Source organism: Callithrix jacchus, chromosome 19 (genome assembly GCF_049354715.1).
Source record: "Callithrix jacchus isolate 240 chromosome 19, calJac240_pri, whole genome shotgun sequence".
In the NCBI taxonomy this organism is placed as follows: Eukaryota; Metazoa; Chordata; class Mammalia; order Primates; family Cebidae; genus Callithrix; species Callithrix jacchus.
Window position 1 is genome coordinate 48405563 of NC_133520.1, and position 9445 is coordinate 48415007.

The window sequence follows — 9445 nt, forward strand, 5'->3', positions numbered from 1 at the left end:
GCATAGGCAAATTGATTTTCGGTAACTGGATTTTTAATGCTATATTAAAGTGTCTTTGTGGTTGCACTTAGAAAGAATGGCAGCACAGGAAAATGAAATGAGCCGGGAAAGGCAGCAGAGAGAGGGAGAGAGGAGGAGGAAGAACTGAAGTAGTTTAAAAACCAAGCCCTCCCCTTCTGCTCCCCCTGTTTTGGAACCTCAGTTCTCAGCGGCCCTCCCTGGCTGACTTGCCTTTGCTGATGCTGCCATGAAGCGTGAACAGAGGCAGGTGATGGACACGTGGAGTCAGGAGAGGGAAAGAGATCCTCCAAGAGGCCTCAGGGAAACGAAAGAGAGGGAGTGCATACCACCAACTCCTACCTGCTGACCCAACTCTTGTTCTCTCGCTATATCATTTCCAATTAAGCTTTATTTTCAGCTCAGTTGCGTAAGCTTTTGGCAACGATCTAACCCCTTTGGCATCACAGAATTTAAATAGGAATTCAAGAACTTAACCTTTCCTTTCAATATCTCTCTTTTCTTTTTCTTTTTGTTGAGACAGAGTCTTGCTCTGTCACCAGGCTGCAGTGCAGTGGCACAGTCTGAGCTCACTGGGTTCAAGCAATTCTCCTGCCTCAGCCTCCTGAGAAGCTGGGACTACAGGCGTGCACCACCACGCCCGTCTAATTCTTTGTAGTTTTAGTAGAGATGGAGTTTCACCATGTTGGCCAGGATGGTCCTGATCTCCTGACCTTGTGATCCACCTGCCTTGGCCTCCCAAAGGGCTGGGATTACAGGCATGAGCCACTGTGCCCGGCCTCTCTTTTCTCTCTTTTCTGGGCATTCAGGAAGTCCGAGGTCCCCATGGAGTGGAAAACACAGTATGGGTGTCCCCACCACAAAGTTGCCCTGAGACTCACTGCCTGAGAGGCACAATACTGCAGCTCAATCTTGTATAGAAAGAAAAGCTAGAATTATAGGGGAAACATGCTGCACATTTGCTTGATAAAATGGACCAGGCATGAATTTTTGAGAGCAATTCTAAATAGAAAATATATGTACCATTAATTTTTCACTGTTCCTGAATGTTTATAAATAAAGCCCCTTTATTGTATGGCCAATCAGTTAACATCTGAGATGCTGTTACTGCTGAACGACAATATTCAGCTCCCAAGAATGTTATGAGAATTAATAATATGTAGGCCGGGCACAGTGGCTCATGCCTGTAATCCCAGAACTTTGGGAGGCTGAGGTAGGTGGATCACCTGAGGTCAGGGGTTCGAGACCAGTCTGATCAACATGGAGAAACCCTGTCTCTACCAAAAATACAAAAAATTAGAGAGGTATGGTGATACACACCTGTAGTCCCATCTACTCAGGAGGTTGATGCAGGCGAATTGCTTGAACCCGGGAGGTGGAGGTTGCGGTGAGCCAAGATTGTGCCATTGGACTCCAACCTGGGCAACAGAGCAACACACCATCTCAAAAAAAAAAAAAAAAAAAAAGTGTGGTCACTTATATTCCTTAGAGGAATCACCCAAAGTCAACTAACAAAATGAATTACGTAATGATGAACAAATATTGGGTTCATGTACTAACTGTATTACTAACACCAATAATTATCATGTGACCTGTGTCTCAAATACATCCACGCTCTGCATGACTTTTTACATCCTGCTTAAATAATTGTTTAATTGCCATGAGAGCATTAAAACTGTACAAAGAAAATTTCAGTGTTTTTCTTCTTTATGTACTCTAAACATAGGTAATAACTCCCTTAAAATTCATCTTCCAACCTGATCATAAAATGAAAATATGCAAAACAGTATAGAAAGGGAGAATTGGCCGGGCGTGGTGGCTCACGGCTGTAATCCCAGCACTTTGGGAGGCCGAGATGGGTGGGATCACCTAAGGTCAGGAGTTCGAGACTAGCCCAACCAACATGACGAAACTCCTTCTCTACTAAAAATACAAAAACTAGCTGGTGGCAGTGGCAGGTGCCTGTAATCCCAGTTGAGGCAGGAGAATCGCTTGAACCTGGGAGGTGGAGGTTGCAGTGAGCGGAGATGGCGTCATTGCACTCCAGCCTGGGCAAGAAGGCGACATTCCAAAGCATGGGAAGAGACATCATTTACAACAGTACACAATTATGGTGTGGGAGGAAAGAAAGCCTGTCACAAGCTGAACGCTCTAATAGATTTGAGTTTCTCTGCAGGTAACTCTTTTTGGCACTAAGCCAGAAGCAGCAATGACTCTGTCTCTCAATCTCTGTGTGTGTGTGTGTGTGTGTGTGTGTGTGTGTGTGTGTGTGTGTGTGTGTGTTTAAAATGTACATCATTCATCCACTTAACAAATGTTGATTGGGCACCTACTCCATAACAGGCACAGTGGGAATAAAACAATGAACAAAATGAAAACATCCCTGCCTTCATAACACACGTGCTCTAGGATAATATGTCAGCAACTTCCGAAAGCACCGACTCATTTCTATATAGACTCAAAGCGTATGTGTGTGTATACATATGTCTCGTATTGAGTCATTTCCTTCCTAGCAGCAACACCATCTTAATAGTACAATAATCACAATCTATAGCTTCCAGCCCTTTCATCTTCTATTAATCCTTTCACCTTCTCTGAGGGACCCGCAAAAAGCGGAACGCTTAACTGAAAACCGTAGTAAAGAACGCTCCTGTGCTGGTCCCTGACTGAAACCAAGACGACATCTAAGAGTGGGTTCTTTGCTTTAGGTTTGAGATGGTGACCGAGAGAAGGTGCCAATCGAACCTGAGTCAGGGACATAGCTGAGTCCTCGAGTCTCGCCAAGATTCATACCTGAAAATTTATTCAGAAATAGGACCTCAAGTCAAAGCCAAAGGCATGGGTGGAGCCATAGAGCCCAAATGGGTGGTTATGGACGGGTCTTTTTAAAGACTATTTATTACTGTGATAAAATTATACATGACATAAATGTTACCATTTTAACCACAGTATTTTTTTTTTTTTTGAGATGGAGTCTTTCTTGCTCTGTCACCCAGGCTGCAGTACAGTGTTGGGATCTCAGTTCACTACATCCTCCGCCTCCCCAGTTCAAGTGATTCTCCTGCCTCAGCCCTCCGAGTAGATGGGATTATAGGCATGTGCCACCACCTCCAGCTAATTTTTGTATTTTTAGGAGAGATGGGGTTTCACCATGTTGGCCAGGCTGGTCTGGAACTCTTGACCTTGAATCGCCCACCTCAGCCTCCCAAAATGCTGAGATTACAGGTGTGAGCCATATCCAGCCTGTATTTGCCCTTTTGTGACTGGCCTATTCACTCAGCATAATGTCTTCAAGATCCAACCATGTTGCAGCAGGTGTCAGAATTTCCTTCCTGTTTAAAGTCTGAGTAATTCTCCACTGTATGCATGTACCACCCTGTGTTTACCCATTCATTCACTGTGGGTTGCTTCTACCTTTTGGCTACTGTGAACAGCACACAACGAACGTGGGCATACGCATCTGTTTGAGTCCCTGCTTTCATGAGAAATGAGTGTGGTGAGGAACCAAAAAGTGAAAAACAAAAGGTGAGAATCTGCAAAGCACACAAACTAAAGGTGGCCTGAAGGAATTCCTGAGAGAGAAACGCTGCGGTCTACAGTCGCCTGTCACACATTTCCAGTGAGGGCTCTTGTGGGCAGACTCATTTGTGTAAAGAGACCAGGAGCGGCGAGCAATCTGCTCTCATTCTTTAACACATCTAAAATATTTCTCCCAATTCCCTTTATGACTGAAGATATACATTTAAGAACCATCTGGCTGAGATAGAAAGTGCAATCTGTGGCTACAGCCTCAGACTCATTAATGGTTCAAGAAATATTTGCCGAGTATCTCACATGCCAGTCATCACACTATGTGCCTGGGATACACCTGTGAACAAATCATACGAAAACCTCTGCCCTCAAGAGGCCGTCATCCTATTGAGGGGAGAGAGACAGTAAAAAACACACACGATAATTGATCAAGTTACATATGCTACATAGCAGCACCCTTGTATCCATTCGCTCATTCACTTATTTAATCATTCAACAAATATTTACTGAATACCTATTATGAGCAGGCCCAGGAGACAGCTGTGCATAGAACATCTTATTTGCTCTTTGGAGCTGAACTAACCAGCATTCTACACACGAATCACAGTGGATTGCATTTTATTTTCCAGCACCAGTAATTGTAACGAAGAAGACACGAAATGATGATTTGAACTAAAGAAGACTAAAAGGTATGTCCAGTTACTGGAAACTCAATTGTAAGATCAATTAGAATCCCTCTAAGTCCTATTCATAGAGAATTTGCCTTCAAAAACTAGGAGAACATAGACACAGGGCACTCCTCGATGCATTTTTGTATAATTTCAGGTCTATTTTTCAGTTTCATTGCAAATATAAAATGACAAGCAAGCATTCCTGAAAGCCTGACGAAATCACTGGATTCTAAAAAGGGTGTTTATCCATATTTACATCTCAGTGGCAATAACTCTTTTACGCTTTTCACTTCGGAATATTATAACACTAATCTCTGGTTGGAAAGCATAGCCACAAAATTACACGTAAAAACTGATATGGCATGATGGTGAGAAATATTCTTTTGTATCCACTTTTACTTTGACATTCTTTAAAGAATGGTGTGTAGTTCAAAGCTGCAAAAGAGAAAGGAACATTTATAAACTACTAAGGGATAGAAAAGCAGCAACGAAGGCCCGCCGTCGGGTTTGGCCAATAAGTGTAGCTCATCCTGCTGCGCAGCCGTAGTAGGCAGAAGGCCAGCTGGGTCGCCTCCTCTCTTTGCCGTTCTCACTGCAGTGAGGTCAGAGGCTTCCCACAGGGGCACAGCCTGTCCCTTGGAGCAAGAAGGGACCGAACCTGGCTGAGAGAGGAAGAAACATCACGCTGCCCTCACCTGCCACCCCTCACTTCTGTCTCTGTGGCTCCTCCAATGCTTCCACTGTGGGTGGGAGACCTCGTGGGAGACCCCGCAAGTGCTGAGCCAAAGGTCTGAAGCCTCAGCCTGTTCCCGTATGCATACGGAACTAGAAAAGAATTAGGGCCATACATAGTTACTCCTATATACAATCATGAATAATCACACAGTTAACCATATGTAATCACAGAAATATATTTACTGAATATAACCTTTGATTTTACTAATGATTATCAGGTTATGAAGCATGGAACTGAGGTGACACTGTGAACAAAGTGATCCTAAGGCAAGGTGCTCTAAGCCCCCTGTCATGCCCGCATAAGGGCTGCTGGAGGGCGCCTCGGCTGTGCGGCAGCACCAGCGCTGGGAAAGTGCCTGCTGTTTAGCCAGCTAGGGAAGGAGATGTTTAAAATGGCTGAGATGTCTCCTTCCTGGGGGATGAGGAGAAAACTCCGCTCCCCCACGCTCCTGCGATGGGCCTGATGCTGTCAGGGAGGCCCACAGACACCGGGGGCTTCACTGTCTCTGTGTGACGCTGTGCTTCAGCGGTCACGTTCCATGTCCGCTTTCATGTTCCACTTCCACACCTGGTCCCTCCTTTTCTTAAAAGATAGACTCAGTAAAGAGTAACATAAATTTTAATGTCTTTGTTCTTTCTTGACAAGTATGAAAAAGTGCTGACGCATGAGGTTTTCTCCTCGCCTCGGCTACTTGAAAGTCCTGGGCCAGTATCTCCAAGACACGTGATTTACCTGACCCTGTCACTGACCACCATTACCTCGCCTACCTTCCCTGCCCACTGCTTTGTACTCAATAAAAATCAGAGTGTCCGGGCACTGGGGGCCATGCTGGACTCCACGCCTTGGCAGTAGTGATACCCCAGGCCCAGCTGAATTCCTCTCCTATCTCTGTGTTTCGTGTCTTTCTTTCCTGCGATCTATTGTCTCTACACACAAAAGAACACCCGCTAGACCCTGCGGGGCTGGACCCTGCATTCCACTTTCTCTGTAGACAAAAAGCTACCTTGTGTGTCACCTGTACACTTGTGTGTTGAGTCTCTTGTGGAACATAAATTTGTATATTTTGAGAAAGACACGATTGTTAGACGGAGCATAAGAAGCCTCAGACCCTTCCTAAGGGAAATGGGTCCAACCTCATATCCTTTCCCCCAAGTTGCTGAGAGTGTGGCCAAATGAGTAAGCCTTGGTCAAAGCCCAGGGGGGGAGAAAATCAGCAAGGCTTTGGGAGGGCCCCAAGAAGGCAACAGTGACAGGTCAGCGGCAGGGGAAGAGAATGGAGGTCTGGGGGCTGCAAGAAAGCAGCCCCTGGAACTAACTCACCTGAGCATCTGGTTTCCGGTGTGTGCCCAGCAAAGTGCTGTGATGGAATGAGAGTCACACCTGATTTGCCAGTTGTGTGGAGTTTGCCTCAGTTTCCTCCTGGTGACATGGGGTTATTGTGAGGATTGAAGGGTCAATCAAAGGATGCACATGTTAAGTATCAGCCTTCATCCTGGCCTGAGTAGTCATGGCAAAGTCAAAACCCCAACTCCCTTGAGAGCTCGCCTCTCCAAGTTCTCACGCACCGTAAATGCCCGGGCAGAAAGGAGCTCTGTGGCGCCTCTGAAGGATGGTCTCCAGATGCAGGTCAGATCCATGATGACGTTTTCACCAGCCCTTCATGGAAGGAAAAGGAGGGAAATTTCGTGGCTGTCTGTGGAAGATAGCCCACTGACTTCTGCTGGGAAGGAATGACTTTTTTGCAGGATTATTGACTTCAGGGCTGCCCAGGCCATGCAGGCTCACTGGATGCCTCGTCAGGGATCCATCCATCTTGGCCATATGGCTGGAGCTGTGCAGCATGGCAACCTGGCGTGCTCATTTAGTGACGGTGGATGGTGGTTGGTTTTCTCCTTTTCCTCCTCGGTGTCCTCATTGGCAATGAGATGAAGAAGGAAAAGCCACCAAGGATGCAGCTCAATGGCCAATCTGCCATCACCCCGGGAAACAGAGTCCCAGCCCAGGCAAGAATGGAGAGAAGAGAGAGAGAGAACAAGCTGACGCTCTGTTTCCAAACGGGTTGCAAATGAACTTAACAAAACTCATCGAGAAACCTCAGGCATAAGAGAAAGAAATGGGGAGATACCAGAATATATACCTACCTTCCCTTTGTTTTATCCAGAAAAAAAATGACAATTTCAAGTCCTTCGTGGTAACCAATGGACAGTGACAAAGGTGAGCACTGCATTCTGAAGCAACTCACTTCACTTTATCACCCTCCCCCCACCACTTACTATACTTGCTTTTCAATTTCTATTCTTTAATCTATTCCATTTCTATTTTTTCATTATCTGGTTTTCCTTTTATTGATGTATACTAATGTACTAATGTAAATTAGTACATGTGAGTATATGAGGTACATGTGAGTGTTTGCTCCATGCAACGAACGTGTAATGATCAAGTCAGGGTAATTGGGATATTCCTCACCTTGAGTGTTTATCATTTTTGTGTTGGCTTCATTTCAATTCCTCTCTTCTAGTTACTTCAAAATATGCATAACATTGATGCTAAGTATCATCACCCTAGTGTGCTATCAAACCTCTGAACTTATTTCTTCTAACTATATGTCTGTACCCATTACCACCCTCTCTTCATCCTTCTTCCCCCACCGCCCTTACTGTTTTTTCTTTTCTTTTTCTTTCTTTTCCCCTTCTTTCCTTCCTTCCTTCCCTTCTTCCTTCCTTCCTTCTGCTTTTTCTTCCTTCCTTCCTTCCCTTCTTTATTTCTTCCTTTCTTTCTCTCTCTCTCTCTCTTTCCTTCCTTCTTTTGACAGGGTCTGGCTCTGCCATCCATGCTGGATTACAGTGGCATGATTATGGCTTAAGGCATCCTGGAACTCCTGGGCTCAAGTAATTGTCCCATCTTAGCCTCCAAGTAGCTGGAACTACAGGAGTGAGCCACCATGCCCAGCTGAGTTAAAAATATTTTGTTAGGCTGGGTGCAGTGGCTCACACCTGTAATCCTAGCATATTGGGAGACCAAGATGGGAGGATCACTTGAGGCCAGGAGTTCAAGACCAGTCTGGTCAACGTAGGAAGACTATCTCTTAAAAAACAGGTGGAGGGGGGCAGGGAGGAGATGGAGTCTTGCTAAGTTGCGCAGGCTAGCTAGGCTGGTCTTGAATTCCTGGCCTCAAGAAATCCTCCTGCCTTGGACTCTCAAAGCAATGGGATCATAGGTGTGAGCCACCAGCACCATCTACCATTTCTATTCTTTCTTTTTTTTTTTAAGACACAGTTTCACTCTTGTTGCCCAGGCTGGAGTGCAGTGGTGTAATCTTGACTCACCGTGACCTCTTCCTCCTGGGTTCAAGGGATTCTCCTGCCTCAGCCTCTCAAGGGGCTGGGATTATAGGCACCTGCCACCAAACCTGGCTAATTTTTATATTATTATTAGAGGCAAGGTTTCTCCATGTTGGTCAGGCTGGTCTCAAACTCCTGATCTCAGGTGATCTACCTGCCTTGGCCTCCCAAAGTGCTGGGATTACAGGCGTGAGCCACCACACCTGGCCACTATTTCTATTCTTACAAGAAGTGACTCAACAGTGGGTGAGAACAACATGGTAAGAGGCGTGCAGGCTTGGAAAGCAGGATTCCTAGCAGGCAGTGAGAGGGACACTGACCAGCAGCAACCTGAGAAATTAACTTACTTTCTCAAGGGAACCATGTTAGATGTTCCCCAAGGAGAGCATTTTGACATTGAATGTAAACTTTCTCAGCCACCTCAAAAAGGCTGGCAGTGAAGCACAGGGCATTTGACGCACTGAAGGGCGATCATTGGGCTGAACCTCTGCCCTGTGCTCCTAAACCACAGTGCTACAGAATCATCTTCTGTAGACTGGAACCATTTGTCTAAGTGCCAGAGCCTGGGAGGCCCAGGGAAGATACAAGCAAGAGTCTTTTTTTGAAACAGAGTCTTGCTCTGTCATCCAGGCTGGAGTGCGGTGGCATAATCTCAGCTCACTGCAACCTATGCCTCCTGAGTTCAAGCGATCCTCCTGCCTCAGCCTCCTGAGTAGTTGAGATTATAGGCACATGCCACCATGCCCGGCTAATTTTTGTATTTTTAGTAGAGACGGGGTTTCACCATTTTGGCCAGGCTTGTCTTGAACTCCTGACCTCGTGATTCGCTCGTCTCAGCCTCCCAAAGTGCTGGGATTACAGGCATGAGCCACTGCGCCCAGCCAGCAAGGGTCATATTTATGTTCCTTTATTTCCCATCCACTGAACAACTGTTTGATGGATACCTCCTAGGTTCCTGATTTTGGATGGGGTCCTGGGAGCCAGACAAACAAAACAGACTTCCTCTCTCCAGAGCGTTCACAGCCTGGTGGAGCTCAGACAAAGCAAGTCCACAGCAGTACGATTGTGCTCTAAGCATGAAGGGGTGTCCCCTGTGCCAACCACATCTCCATGGCCCCGTGGGACAAGACCCACAGGACTTCTCCGTA

The 9445-nt window shown here is 46.0% G+C and overlaps 1 long non-coding RNA gene across 1 annotated transcript; it reads right to left on the reverse strand.

The window, feature by feature from the left end:
* Positions 1–4152: 4152 nt before the first annotated feature.
* Positions 4153–8456, reverse strand: LOC144580444 (uncharacterized). The gene is made up of 2 exons (XR_013529959.1): positions 6277–8456; positions 4153–5045 (listed from the first exon to the last, which is right to left on the reverse strand). It is a non-coding gene; the product is annotated as an uncharacterized LOC144580444 (long non-coding RNA).
* Between the last annotated feature and the right edge of the window lie 989 nt (positions 8457–9445).